This window comes from Aquila chrysaetos, chromosome Z, assembly GCF_900496995.4.
Source record: "Aquila chrysaetos chrysaetos chromosome Z, bAquChr1.4, whole genome shotgun sequence".
Taxonomy (NCBI): domain Eukaryota; kingdom Metazoa; phylum Chordata; class Aves; order Accipitriformes; family Accipitridae; genus Aquila; species Aquila chrysaetos.
Genome location: NC_044030.1, coordinates 40,561,866 through 40,578,016, shown reverse-complemented (window position 1 = coordinate 40,578,016; position 16,151 = coordinate 40,561,866).

Sequence of the window (16,151 nt, the reverse complement as noted above, 5' to 3'; positions counted from 1 at the left end):
GGAGCTCTCAGCTTCTGGGAAACCTGATACTGTTGTCTGATTTGATGCTTGTTGGGTTTACGTTTTTAAATGTTTTATTAGTTTTTACGTATTCCCATTGGCTCTGCTTTTAAAATACTGAAGCTATGTATTTGGCTTGTGTCATGGTTTCAGACCAGCCGGTAACAAAGCACCACGCAGCCGCTCGCTCACTCCCTGCCATGCCCCGGCCACAATGGGATGAGGAGAAAATATAAAGGCAGGCTCATGGGTTGAGACAAGGACAGGGAGGGATCACTCACCACTTATGGTCATAGGGAAAAGACAGGCTCAACTTGGGGAAAACACAAAATCAATTTAATTTACTACAGGTCAAATCAGAACAGAACAGGGATATTAGGAAGTAAACCCAAACCTTAGAACCCCTTCCCCCCACCCCTCCCTCCTTCCCGGCTCAACTCCACTCCCAGTTTTCTCCCCCTCCTCCCCCCGGCGGTGCTGGGGAACAGGGGATGGGGGTTGGGGTCAGCTCGACACACCTCAGGGGGAGGAGGACTCCTCACCCATCCCCTGCTCCACCGTGGGGTGCCTCCCATGGGAGACAGTCCTTCACGAACTTCCCCAACATGAGTCCTTTCTGCAGGCTGCAGTTCCTCACAAACTTCCCTGGCGTGGGTCCTTTCCACAGGCTGATCTTCAGTCACACGCTGTTCCAGCGTGGGCTTTCCCATGGAGTCATGGCCATCTTCAGGGGCCTCCGCTCCCTTCCATGGGCTGGGGGGGACAGCCTGACATCTCACCAAGGGCTGCAGGGGCATCCCCTCCTCCGGCGCACCTCCTCCCCTCCTTCCTCGCTGACCTCGGTGTCTGCAGAGGGGTTCCTCTCGCATTCCAATCCCCCTACTCACTGCAGGTTCCCCTTCTTAAATCTGTTCTCCCAGAGGTGCTACCACCATCACTGATGGGCTTGGCCTGGGCCAGAGGCGGGTCCGGCTTGGAACCAGGGAAGCTTCCAGCAGCTTCTCACAGAGGCCACCCCTGCAGCCCCTCCCTCACTACCAAAACCCACCACACAAACCCATAACAGCTTCTATCAGAGAACTCTGGAGATAATAAAAGCATCACTCACTTCCTGTTTTCATGGCCTTGATGATTTTGGCCTACAATGCTGTGTAGAAAGAACTTCAGTGATGCACTCTAGTTGCCTAGTGCTGTATTAGTGTTAGTCTGAAGTCATGTCAGGTGGCCTGTCACTTTAGTGATAAATGATACCCCTTGTCTTGCTTGCAAAACCTGAGGGATTAATAATTTCCATCTACATGGTACCTTATATTTAATTTCTGTTGTTTCAACTGGTCTCTATGATCATTGATTATAAATTTTCATCACTTCTGGTTTTGGTAGGAAAATGCCACTTAGTTGTATTCTGTTGGGATTTTTGTGGGGCTTTTCTTTTTTTTTTTTTTTTTTTTTTTTTCCTTGGGACTATGCCAAATGTTTTGAGAAACATTTGGGCGGGAAGGTTTTTCATAGGACAGAATTCCATGTGAGGAGAGATTTGGTTCAAGGAAAGTCAATACTGAAATATGAACCAAACACTAACCTCTTGAGAGTCTCTGATTTAGATGATTAATCACACTTCCCAAACATTTGCTAAGTGGCCTGATGATTATGTTATAAGATAGACTTTGTCTGTCTAGCCATCTGAATATTTAATATTTTAAGGAGTAGAGGTGCTTGAACAGGAAACATAGAGATAGACTGCTATGCTTTCTTTTTCTTTTGTTGGTGTGTCCATGCCCTGCTAACCCCCCCCACCCTCCCTTTATTTCTTCTCAGCTAGATCTGTTTTGAAACTTACAAGCAAGTGTCTGGTGTGGCTGTTTTTTCTGACTGTAGCCTTTTGTCCTAACTGGCTGTTAGAATATTCCTGTGTCTCTGTGTTTTGTATGTTCATTTCCAGAATTACTTCTCTGATGAAAAAGAGTCAGCATTCAAAAGTTAATAGAAAGTAAATTCACTTTCCTTGGGAAACTGGGCACATGCAAGACTGGTAAATCCTTCTTAACACACCTTTGTGTTAGAAAGGGTCTGTCTGAAAGCTGACTTGACTAAGCAATCATGGAACGGGATACTGATAACACTATGGCATTATATTTAATTAGTGAAGACAAGATGCTTCTTTTCAAGAATCCTTAATTTGTTGCATTGATCAGCCCCTAGCAAATTCAAGGGCAAACACAATTACGTCTTCTCTGTCAAAAACCTCTGTCAAAAAATCCATTGCTGTTTGTAGTTCCTGAGTCTCTGGAATTTGACACAGACAGCATAGTGGAAAGCATGTAATTAAAATAGTTTCATTGGACTTTATTGGCTTTGTTAGTCACTGCTAGACCATTTAATGAAGTTTGTGAAATTCGATTTTTATGAAATATACTTTGTCATAGTATACTACATAAAAATACATATTTTAATAGAACTAGAAAAATAAAATTTAAAAGTAAGGTATAGAAAACAGTTTTTTTGTGGACAGCTTTGTTAGTCTTATGATTAGAATTAAAATTTGCTGTCACACAGTCCTTCAAAGCAGCCTGACTTTTATAGTAAATCAATGCAAGATCACGTAGTGCTCTAATCTCATTGTTGAATAAGCAGCGATCATAAGTTAAACATATAGTGCAGTAATGATCCAATAACACAACCATGTGTTCAATACAATGAGATGCAGTGAAGCTTCCTTTTGGTTTATATAATGATTTCACTGGCAATCATAGGACATATAATTAAAGAGGAATATCAAAGGAATAAAGTTTCTTTGTGCCAGATGTAATCATAGCTATGAGTTCTCAAACAAAGACAGAATGAAACTTTGGAAATTATACACCAAAAATAGAAATTCATTAAAGACTAGAGACTCAGTCTGATGCTGTATATCATTATATTTCTGTTTTTTTCTTCCTTTTATAATGCCTTAGTAATGTGAAATAGTCATGCTGAGGCACAGTCTCTCCCCACACACTGCGAGGGTGCATGATTCTGTCACCCATTCTCTGTGCCTGGCTGTGACTAGCTATTGATAATTAACAAAGCATCTTTCAGGTGTTAACTAGGTTTACCTCTTGCATTATCCATATAGGGGAAACCTGCTAGAGAAGCAGGTTGTCGAATGTATACCTGCAATGCTTATGAAATGGCTGCTATTTTGGATGAGCAGAGACCCAGGTTTTCTAGAGCTCAAAGCAGAACCTACTTCAGTTTGAAATAAAGACTCATCTTTCTGTGGATGAGCCCTGTAAGAGAACATGTTGACTAAAAGGTAGCACATAAGGTAACGCAGCTTCTAATACGTTACATTTACACTTCCATTTGCAAAAGGCACACTTGAAAAAGTAAGGCTATTAATATTGCAAAACCAAGTACTTACCAATAAGGAGATGTTAGCCAACAACTTCTATAACAACAGTAGAATGACCTTGGATTCTTAATTACACGGTCAGATACTGTATTTTCTGCTAAACTCCTGCATCATGAGAAAGATGTTCAATATTTGCTTTGATCACCATTATTCACTATGCAGCTTTACTTACTTGTTGCACATCATATGGATCCTGAAATTATTCAGTCCTTGTTTGTTTGTTTTTTGTTTTTTTTTCCAAGGCGCTTATCAGCATAGTCTCTGATTGCTTAACAAACATTAATGAACTCATCTTCCCAGTTCTCCTTTGAAAGTGAAACTGGTAGGTTTTGATTTTTGCAGATGGAGAATCCTAACCCAGTGTGAGAAAAGGTAACATTTTCAAGCTGTCAGGAATGTCTGATGCTTCAATGTTGGGTACCAAATCCAAGGCCTTTCTCTTAGGTCTGTGATAAATTTTAAGTATTTTTAGAGTTGAGCATGTGGGTAATGTGTGCACACTCTGAGGTGATGGAGTGCTTTGAGGACTTTTTAGCTAAAAGAAAAAGCTGAGGCCGTTTTTAGGAGTGGCCCAGTATTGCTTAGTTTAAGGGTGGATGGATTTCTTTGAAACCCATATATGAATTGAGTTCAGAAAGCTCACAAGAGGGAGATGGACATGGAAAATAAGGTCTGTAATATAATCTAATAATTTCTATTGCATCATTGTTAGCATCAAGTGACAGATCTTGTGGCCAACATGAAAGAGGAAGAATGTTTTCCACTACCTGTGTTCTGTCAAACAATACAAATAATGGTAAAGAAATTTTCTAAAAATAGAAATGGGCTTCTTAATAGGTCTTTCTGTGCTAGTATGCATGTATGCACACAACTGTAGTAGAGCAAATGTTGGACAAATACCTTTAACTTCACAACTTTTCACTATGCTACACATCTGATTTAACCTTTCTCTTGTGTAATTTTTCTGAGTAATTTTTGGGCTCCCTGAAACCGTTCTTACACTGGAGTGTTTTCCATACTTTTATTTTTAGAGTTCACCTTATACAACCTTTATCTGTAAGCCTAGGGAACCTCTTTTCAGTTATTGCTAATTGCTTCAAACTTCCTACGTTGAGACAGTATCTCTGTTTCCTCACTTCTTTTTACATGATATTTTTCTCAGAATGATAAAAATCCTGTTTATAAAAGTAGCAAGATTTTTTTTTCTTATCCTTAAAATATCGACAGTAGTTTTTCCAGAATACAGTGGCTGTGAATAATCATGATCATTAATCTAGCTGCAAGTCCAACAGTGAAGCTAGATTTTGATGTTTGTAAGAATGGTTAAGTTTATGTAACCAAATACCTGGTAAGATTTTGATTTGTTATGACAGATCAGTTGTTCAAATAAACATATTTCTGTAATTCACAGAGGGAGGACAATGGAATTCCTTTTCTGTAAGATTTTTCCATTTCTAGCTGTGTAGATATATTGATTTGGTATACAGTCCCAGTGTGCATATGTCTGGATGTACTAATGAGACCAGCAAACAAGGACAAGTCACCATGGAACAGGAAGGTGATGAAGTTTCCAAACCACAAAAGTTAACATATTTACAAAATACCAAAGGAGATGGAGTGCTGTTAACATCTGATTTTTTTTTTTTTTTGCCCTGCTTTGGTAACTTTTAATTTACATATTTATTAACTTATGCTAAATCAAGTGTTTGTTACATTGATAGGCACAGCAAATAAATTAATTGTAATTAGTTTTATTGGAATGAATACTAAATGAATTTTTTTGATAAGCCACTTATCATAGAATACTCTTATTAATACATAGTTTTACTCAACCATCAAAGTTTGCATTTTAATTTGAGAATATTTGCACTGTATTATTTTACTGTATTCCTGCATTCTTAGGAATTTGAAAATCCACTGTTTATTTTTTTATTTCTTATACATTTTAGTTGAGACAACTGAACAAATTATTAATATTCTGGAAGTTATGTACTTTCAGTAATATATTAACATCCTAAAAGATAAGCCAGAAAAAAGGTCTGATTACAGAACAGCTGAGGTTGGTAGGCATCACTTGACATCCTTTATTCCAATCCCCCTGCTCAAGCAGGGTCAGTTGGAGCAGGTTGCCTAGGATTATGCCCAGCTTGGTTTTTAGTATCTCCCCAGATGGAGACTTCACAACCTGTCTCAGCAACCTGTTCCACTGTTAAACCACCCTCAGTATAAAAGTGTTTTCTTGTGTTTAGATGGAATTCCCTTTTTTAAAATATGTGTCATCTTGTCCTGACAGTGGGCACCACTGAGAAGAGTCTAGCTACCTCTTCTTCATTCCCTCTTATCACGTATTCATACACATGGATAAAATTCCCCCAGTCAGGCTGCTCTTCAGGTTGAACAGTGCCAAGTCTCTCAGCCTGTCAACATATGGCAAATGCTCCAGTCCCTTAATGATCTTTGTGGCCTTTCATTGGACACTCACCAGCAAGGCCATACCTCTTTTGTAGTGGGAAGCTCAGAACTGGACACAGTACTCTGTGTGTGGCCTCACCAGTGCTGAACAGAGGGGAAGGATCACCTCCCTCGACCTGCTGGCAACACTTTTGCTAATGCAGCCCAGGAGGCTGTTGGCTGCCTTTGCTGACGGTGCATGGCTGGCTCATAATCAGCTTGTTGCTCACTAGGACACCCAGGTCCTTCTCTACAAAGAAAGGAAAGCAAAGCTGCTTTCCAACTGGTTGGTCCCCAGCATGTACTGGTGCCTGGGATTATTCGTCTCAGGTGCAAGACTTTGCATTTCCCTTTGTTAAACTAACTGAGATTCCTGTCTGCCCAATTCTTCAGCCTGCCCAGCTACCTCTGAATGGCAGCACAATGCTCTGGTGTATCAGCCACCCTTCCAGTTTTTGTCACATATGAACTTGCCAAGGGTGCATGTTACCCCAACACCCAGGTCATTAATGATGAGGTTAGACAGTATTGGCCCAGATATTGACCCCTGGGGAACACAACTAATGAGTTACCTGCAACTGGACTTTCTGCTGCTGATGCAACTCTCTGGGCCTGGCTGCTCAGCCAGTTTTCGATCCACCTGTCCAACCATTTGTGTAACCTTTACTTTGTCAGCTTATCTATGAGGATGTTACAGGAGAGTGTCAAAAGCCTTCCTACAGTTGAGGTAAGTAACATCCTTTCTACCCTCATCCACCAAGATCTACACCTCATTGTAGAAGTCTGTAAATTTGGTTAAACATGGTTTCCTCCTTATAAATCCATGCTGACTATGCCCAAACACCTTCTTGTTTTTCATGTATTTGGAAAAGGTTTCCAAGATTAGTTGCTCCATCACCTTCCTAGAGATTGGTGTGAGGCTCATTTATTGCTCCTCAGACCTTCCTTCTTGCCCTTCTCGAAGACAGGAGTGACATTTGCTCTCTTCCAGCCTTTAGAAACCTTTTCCAATTGACATGACCTTTCAAACATAATTGGGTGTGGCCTCACAGTGATGTCAGCCAGCTCCCTCAGCACTTGTGGTGGCATTCCATGAGGCCCATGGACTTGTAGATGTTGTCTGTTTAAGTGTTCCCTAACCTGGTCCTCCTCCACTGAGGGTAAGGCTTTCTTCCTCCAGACTTTCCCTCTGGTCTCAGGGCCTATGCGTACATGAAGGTCAATCTTGCTGGTAAAGAGTGAGGCAAAGGAAGCACTGGGAACCTTGGCTTTTTCCATGTCCTTTGTCACCAGGTCCCCAACTCCAATCAGCAATGGGCCCATGTTTTCCCCAGTTTTCCTTCCTGTTTGTGTACTTGTAGTATCCTTTCTTGTTGCTTTTGACAACTCTTGCCAGATTCAACTGCAGGTGGACTTTGGCTTTCCTAACCCTACCCCTGCATGATTGAACAGAATCTCTATACTTCTATGTCATCTGTCCCACCTTCCACCTCTTGTACACTTCCTTTTTATATCTGAGTTCAATCAGGAGCTCCTTGCTCCTCCATGCAGGCCTCCTGCTACCTCTGCTTGATTTCCTGCTTGTTGGGTTGGACCTTTTTTGAGCTTGGAGGAGGTTATCAACCAGCTTTCTGAGACTTTTCTCTCTAGAGCCATATCCCATGGGATTCTTCCAAGCAGATCTCTGAAGAAGTTAAAGTCTTCTTTCCTGAAATTCAGGATGTGATCCTGTTTTTTGCCCTGCTCTCTCCTCTCAGGATCCTGAACTCCACCATCTCATGGTCACTACAGCCAAGGCTGCTTGCAACTTTCATATCCAGAGACAGTTTTTCCTTGTTTATAAGTATGAGGTCTACTTTTCATTGTTGGCTTGATCACCTGTGCCAGGAAGTTGTTCTCAATGCACTTCAGAAATGTCCTAGATTGTTTGTGCCCTACTGTGTTGTCTTTCCAGCAAATATCAGGGTAGTTAAAGTCCTGCATGTAAACCAGGGCCTGTACATGTGAAGCTTCTTCCAGTGGTGTGAGGATGGAAACATCTTCTTCTTCCTCATCTTCTTCCTGATCAGGACCTCTGTAGCAAATACCCACTACAACAGCACCTGTGTTGGTCTGCGTGCTTGCCTGCTTGAACTGTATGCTCCTGAACAGTCCCAAGGATGGGATGCATTCCATGCACCTCCATGCCTTCCACTGCTCTCTCATGTGAAGTGTAATACACCCTCCTCTTTGCAGCATGTGCTTCCTAAAGAGCCTGTAACCATGCATTGCAGCACTCCAGTCACATGAGCTGTCCCATCATATCTTTGCAATCCTAAGGAGGTCACAGCCCTGTAACTGCACACAGACTTCTGACTCCTGCTGTTTGTTTCCCATGCTTTGTGCATTAGTGTAGAGGTATTTCAAAGAGGCACCCAAGTGTGCTGATTCCCCAGAACAGTCTTGAGAGCTTTCCCTATTACTGTATTAATTTCTTTCAGGAAGGGATACTTTGCTTTCTTTAAAGGAGCATAGGATTCTCAGCACAACTTTGTCTTTTGGACTCCAACTTTAGGTAATAACTTATGTCTTCTTTTTTTGTTAATCATATGAGTTATACTAACATAGAGTTCTTTACTCAGACAATAATATATTCACAATATTTTTAAAACTGGGAAAAGTTTCAGAAGCAGGAGCTGAACAATGCTTTTAGATAGCATTGATCTCAAGTGTGTATGTGATTTTAATCCCTCATGTTAGTTGAGAGGAGACATTTGAACATGGTTGTTCTAAACAATAGCACGCAAAAATTTTCGGACTCTGACATTGTCATGGTTTAACCCCAACTGGCAACTAAGCACCACACAGCTGCTTACCTGCCTCCCTCACAGTGGGGTGGGTGAGAGAATCAGAAGGATAAAAGTGAGAAAACTTGTGGGTTGAGATAAAGACAGTTTAATAGGTAAAGCAAAAGCCGTGCACGCAAACAAAGCAAAACTAGGAATTCATTCACCACTTCCCATCAGCAGGCAGGTGTTCAGCCATCTCCAGGAAAGCAGGGCTCCATCATGTGTGATGGTTACCTGGGAAGACAAATGCCATCACTCCGAACGTCCCCCCACTTCCTTCTTCTTCCCCTAGCTTTATATACAGACCATGACATCACATGGTCTGGAATATCCCTTTGGTCAGTTGGGGTCAGCTGTCCCAGCTGTGTCCCCTCCCAATTTCTTGTGCACCCCCAGTCTACTCGCTAGTGGGGTGGGGTGAGAGGCAGAAAAGGCCTTGAGTCTGTGTAAGCACTGCTCAGCAATAAAAAAAACATCTCTGTATTATCAACACTGTTTTCATCACAAATCCAAAACACAGCCCCATGCTAGCTACTATGAAGAAAATTAACTCTATCCCAGCCAAAACCAGCACACACATCTAGTGCTTAGTTGCAGTTTACTAACTTTCAGCATTATGAATTTTTGAATATAAATTATGTGAAGTGTGAATAATTCTGACATACTTAGTAGTGATGGAAGACTGTGTTTAAGATTACTTAGCAAGTTTTTCATTTAAAAATGAAAGAAAAAAGATTTAGATAACCTTTACAATCTTGTAAACCTCTATTATTTTCCCTTTTCCTTTTCTTTGTTTTCCCCTGATTTCAGCTGCAGGTCAAAGATGAAATTCAAATTATTGAAATAAGTGGAAGATTTCACTTCTTTTCATGTCTGTCCAGAAACAAGAATTTATAGACTTGAAAAATGTGAAATTTGGAACAGGATTACATCTACTTTTTTTCTGCTTGAAGCACCTAGACATTTCAGAGGCTAAACTTGTGAACAGAAGCATTATTACTCAGATAATCAAAATGATTATATCTTCTGTAGTCAGTACAGAATTTTTGAGAAGGGTTGTGTGATTCCAGGATACAACTATACACATGAACCAATGAGTTTTAATTTAGTGTATTCTTTGCCTGCATTCATCTACTTAAGAAAATGAAATGTCAGTATCCAATAGAGCTTCAGTAGTTATACATAGAATTAAAAGTATTACTTAGAATATTTCTATGTAGGTTATGACTCCCAGTCCCTTAACAAACAACATCAAGTAGCAGATACTTAAACTGATGAGTTTGGTGCTGGATTCACTTTTTTAGGAATGATGAGTTGTTTTATGTTTTGACTTCTGGAAAACCTTCTGTACTAGGAACCTTGCAGAAGGCATTGTACTTGAGGAGTTATATCTGCTCCATTTGTCCTTGTACTTAGGGCTTGAGAAACCTGTGTGTTATTAATATAACCTGTAGCTTACAAGATCTTTGGGAAAGGTAAACTGTGTGTGGATCAAGGGGTGGAATGTAATGATCCTAACCAGAAGACCATTACACATTGAAGAGTCAGTGATCCATGTCCCAGTCAACCTCTCTCCATGGCAGGGATCTGAGCAGCATGGCATAGGAAAATTCATCCGGGGGCTGTAGGAAAGTGGGGTTACCATATCTGAAGGGACAAAAGATTTACTCATTATTTATATTACTCTTTTTATTTTATCTTATTAAACAGCTATTTTATTAAATAATTTGTTGTTGGACATTTCTTACCGAAGATCAAACTCTCTCTCTCCCTCTGCCCCCCACTGGTGCAAAACACCTTTTCGACTTTTTTCCTAAAGATGAAAAAACATGCTTGTTACGTGCCAAAATGACACTTAACATAGTGTGATTTAAAAAACATTTTTATCTAATTAAATGTAAATGTTTAAGATAATCCTACAAAATACTGGTGCTGAACTTGAAAAAGAAGCAAAGTACTAAGTCAAGGGAGTTTATAGTGTGACATTTGATATACTGAAGGAAATGATTGTATTTTCAGATAATTCATTAAACTTTTGAATACGCTGGAGTTTGTTGTTGGGTTGAATGAACAAAATTCTGAACAGTGAAAATAATAATAGTATACCGTATTCTGCAGTTTCTGAGCAATAGTTAGGTACTTTGAGTGTATAGAACAAGATTTTAATTTCTTCAGTAATAGTAGAGTTAATTATTTCCATTGTATTGATGAACTGAGATATAGTGATGTATATAATCCTAAATAGAGTGCTAACACAAAGCCCATTCATCACTTAAATATGAAGTTGAACTAGAACAGCTTTTCTGTGCAACTTTTTTTGCACAGTTTTAACTTCTCCCTCTTTCCCATCCTCATTCTTGATGTAAACAAAGTGTTAAAAATGCTTTCTGAAATCCCCAGCATAGCCCTGCCTTTAGAGTAATTAATGAGGTTGCAGGAGATTTGGGTTCAAGTGTTGGTAGTATAAGATAGTTTGGAGATGTCCTGACTTCCATGTCTTATGTTTAATCTCTGTAGCTCAGTGAACACTGAATTATTGAGAAAACATGTTGGTTTTATATGTAAGTGGAGTTAAAGTAACAGGAAACACTAGAACTACTTGCTTCCTTTTTGTTGTTTTAGTAGCTTTACCAGGGCAATAAAACTTCTCCCTCTATTCCAAGTTTGCTGTTTGTGAATATTTCCATGGTTTTCCAGTGTATGGATATTTTATGTAGTTTAATTTCAGTGACAGAAACCTGATTTTATTTCCTGCAGGTGAGTTGGAAGACTTCTTTGATTTCTAGAGGTGATGTAGTTTTGGAGTTCTGCTGTAAGAACAGGGACCATCAAGGGTAGGCTTTGTATTCTGGTTCATCCTTTACATATACTTTATGCGTGCATTTTCTCCTGCTGTTTTTACACATTTCCAAAGAGAAAACAACAAGGAAGTATATAGGCAGGAATATACAAGGGTATAACTAAAGCAAATACAATCTTGGCTATAAATGTATTTTCTTTTTTTTGGTCCTCCATAAAAAATGGTATCTGCAAATTCATGTCAGTCTGCATCACATTTTTCTTTGCATTTCTCTAGTAATTTTAGTAGCATATAATAAAGAGCTTAAAAAGGAGCATTTTCTTAACAGTGTCTTTTTTTACTAGATTGCTTGCATTTTCCACTTTGTATGTGATAGTACAGCTTAAGAAACAGCCAACTGCTAGTCAAAAATGATAGACTTGTGAAGTTAATGTTGTAACAGCAATTAAGTACTTTCATCTGGACTAGAACATGGTAAGAAAACCATTAGACAGATTTGCTATGCATGAAGAACATAAAAAACTATTTGTATATGATTCCAAGAGGGCAAACATTAATTGGAAGCAAAGTATAGCCTTAGGGTATTGTAAGAAGGCTCTGATTTCAAGCAGATGATGTGCTTTCTTTCTTTTACTGCTGCTTTTCCTTTAAAAAGAATTGAAATATAAAGCTTTTAAAGACTAGTGACTCATTTTCTTTTCATAATGCTGCATCTTGTGATTCAGCAGCAGGGTTGCTACATTTTGGAAACACCATGTTAGCATCTAAAGTGGACTAATAATTTCCATGATTTGTGTTTTAGATAAAAGTGTACTCTCTGTTATTTTGTACTATTCATCAACAGTCAACGTTTACATTGTAAACATATATGTACATATATTTACAGCTGAGCATTTATAGAAAGTGACTATGATCAAAGTTTTGTCTTCATATAAAAGTGACCTTTTTTTCTAAAGCATAAAAGGGATTGTTAATGATTCTTTTACTTAGATTTCACTCTTCTCTCTCTTTTTCTACAGTGTATGCATATATAAGTAAACTGCATCACAGTAAGTAAATCTTCTGAAATTGAAAACTTGTCCAGAATAGAGCTGACATATGTGAAAATAGCACTGACCAGAATCATTCTTCTGCTTATTTTAAATAATAGCTTTTTACAATATCAGAATGCTGTAACAAGTAGTCTTTAAACATGACAGCTCTGGAAGAAGAGTTCTTTAGCATTCTGGAGAAATAGCATTTACAGCTCAAAACTGATCTGACATATTTATAGAGGCCAAAGTGGATTGACCATGAGATCAGAGAACAAGGATACAGATGAAGATATCTGAATGTGAGCAGGGAAGATATTTTTCACACTATGAGAACATTCTGGTGGCTTTCTAATACTTAAAACTTACCCCTGATATAGCTGTAGTCTTTTATAGAGGTTAAGACTTTCATCTGTTTGGATTTGATAACTGAGAACACCCTGGTGTGTGTTTTATGTTTGCATTTCAGGACCATTTTAAATGTGTGCTGAATGCAGATTCTGGATCTGTTTCTCCTCTGGGGCAGATGGCAGCAGAGGGAGAAATGCTGCAGATGATTGTCTCTCCGTGTGGGAGCAGCCCCTGCGGGAGTTTGAGCTGGTGGTGCCCCAGCATCATCTGAGGTCTGTGGGACTTGCAGCAAACTCCACTGCAGTGCAGTTAAAGGTGGCATTTTCACAAATGGCTCCACTAATCATAGGCATGTTTGTAAGCCACACATCATCATCCAGCAACAAGTATTTCACAGAGAATGAACCTAATTGAGTAGAGAAAGGATATTAGTGGTATAAAAGCTGTTGGTTTTGACCATTAAAGAGGAGGTCATTATAAATAAAAGCAGGCTTAGTTATTACCTTGTCTGGCCCTAAGAGCTCTAATGACCTAGGCAAACAAGAAAACGTCTCTGCAGGCTGGCATCTAGATAGGCATGCAAGCAGCCAGCAAACATTTTGCAGCCTGGCTGTTTTGTTGCCCTAGGCAACCAGCTGTTCCTGGACAGTATCAGCAGTCCTGCCCACCACACAGCTAAATAACTTGAGAGATGGCATAGTCTCTCCTTTTACATTTACACTTATATTACTTGGAATAGGATTAAGTAGTACACATCTTCACAAATAATTATTAGGCTTATTAATTGTTGGTTTGTGCTCATTTGGGATAAATACTTCAGATAACAGGATGGAGATTATTCTTGTGGTATCACTGAGAACAGTATAACTCAGCTGGGATAAAAATAACTTGTTGGGCACAAGATAGAAAAAGTTTCATTTTGAAATGACAATGCAGTCACCCTATACTTTGACATCCTTCTTCCCCCTTTGAATCATGTCTGAATGCTGAACACTGAGTTAGTACAAAGATGGTTGTTAGAATTAATATAGAAAAAATAATGACAAGTATTGTCAGCTGCTTTTGTCACCTTAGCATGGGTCTGCAGAACATGCAGGAAGTAACACTGCTGACAAATGGCCGATGGTGGAACGATTTACATTCATGACTTCTGGTTTTAGCATGTTCCAAATATAATTTACCAGTAGGGTACTGGTTCAAGTTTGTTCATTTTCTCTGATTGATCAAATTATGACTCTCCCTAGACAGGCTATGATCAGAGTGGATTGTGATTGAAAGCTTTCCCTGTGCAGAGATTTTATTGTGAAGGGACAAGTCCAAGTTGAAGGATTTTCATTTGAAAACTTTATCCTGGAATTATGCTAATGAAATAAGTTTCAGTTTAAAAAAGTAACTCTGGGCCTTTTGGTCAGCCAGTGCAATTTCTGGAGCAGTAAAAGACACTCAGGAAAACTGTTCTGTTTTGTTAAAAAAACTATTTTCTGTCTTAAAGAAAGACACACAAATACCAGTAATATACTCAAATCTAAAGAAAGGCAGATGATGAGGAAGGAAATATCACCATAATGATTTTATCCTAATGAATGCAAAGAACTTTTAAAGTTTATTATTATTCTCTGTCTAACTGTTTGCTGCCCTCTTTCACTGTGCAAGGTCTACAATTCAGTTGTAAGTCCTGCAGGTCATCCACCGAGTCGTTATTCATATGTAAAGTGCCTAGCCTTATTCAGGTCCTGTATGTACACTAATTGCAGCAAAATTCAACCTTGACTTGTTGGAATATAATTTTCTTTGATTATAATAAGACCCATGGCTGTATCTGCAGTTCTGAGTTCAGTCTGATATCCACAGAAAAAGCTTATAATCACCTTCCCTGCATCTATAGAATGATCAGTCTTTAAATGTAATTTTATTTCAGCATCTGACAAAGGCAAACAGCAGAGCAGTATAAAGTAGCTGCATTTTTGATTTGTTTTGATTTCTTACGATACTGAGCATACTGGTTTTGGCTGGGATAGGGTTAATTTTCTTCATAGTAGGTCATACGGTGCAATTTTTTTGATTTGTGACCAAAACAGTGCTGCTAAGACAGGGATGTTTTAGTTATTGCTGAACAATACTTGCACAGTGTCAAGGCCTTTTTTGTTTCCACACTGTCTTACCAGCAAACAGTCTGGGGGTAAACAAAAGGCTGGGAGGGGCACAGCCAAGACAGCAGACCCCATCTTACCAAAGGGAAATCCCATACCATATGATGTCATACTCAGCAATAAAAGCTGGAGGGCAAGAAGAAGGAAGGAGGTGTGTTTGGAGGTGTGTTTGGAGTTACGGCATTTGTCTTCCCAAATAATAATTATGCATGACGGAGCACTGCTTTCCTCAAAATGGCTAACCACCTGCCTGTGGAATGACTGCTAGAGGTGACTTATCAATATGACACCCCCCCACCAAGGGAAGGTGAACCTCCAGGGTGGAATGCAGTGGACATGTAAAGAATTGGTTCCATGGTAGTTCCCTAAGCAACATAACCTGCAACATTAGATGTTAGCAACACCAGGGGATCATGGTATGTTGACTCTGAAAAGTAACACGGAGGGTGGAGCGGAGTGGAGACACCGCAGCCAGGCTCTGTGATTGCAGGGATAGGGAACTGGAATGATAGGAACAAGAATGGTTGGTCCCTGCATTGAATCCACTGAAGCAAGGAGGTGAAATTATGGGAGTTCTGTCGACCTAATGTCCTACTTCTGATTTATATCACACGTGCCCAGTTCTGGGGTACTGATATGCAACACCATGTCCTTTGGGTGACCTTTGCTCATTATAGTATCATTATAATACCAAAACACACCTCCATCCCCAAAGTTACCCACCTCCAAGGTGCAACCACCCCACCACGGAGCATGCACTCTGAATTTTTTCTAGCATATACATTTAAAAGGAAAGTGAGAGAACTTTATACCAATCAAACTAAAGGTATGTATGACTAGAGTCACTTAAGCTCCATCTAAAAGGAAAAATAGGATAAAAAGACCCCAAAAGAGGAAGACTATTAGGGAAGATACTATCATAGACAAGTAGGGAGGACATTGCTGGCTTCTGGGATCAGTCAATGGGCTGAACCTCTCTTCCCCCCATAGGGACACCTATTGGGTGAGATTTGAACACTCAGCTGTATTGAGTGCTTCCCGGGAAACTTAGAATTCTTTAGAGCTTTTTTCTTTCATAATTTAATGTGCTTGTAGTTGACTGTATTATCATTTGCATGTGCTTTGCAGACAGTGTATTTATCACCG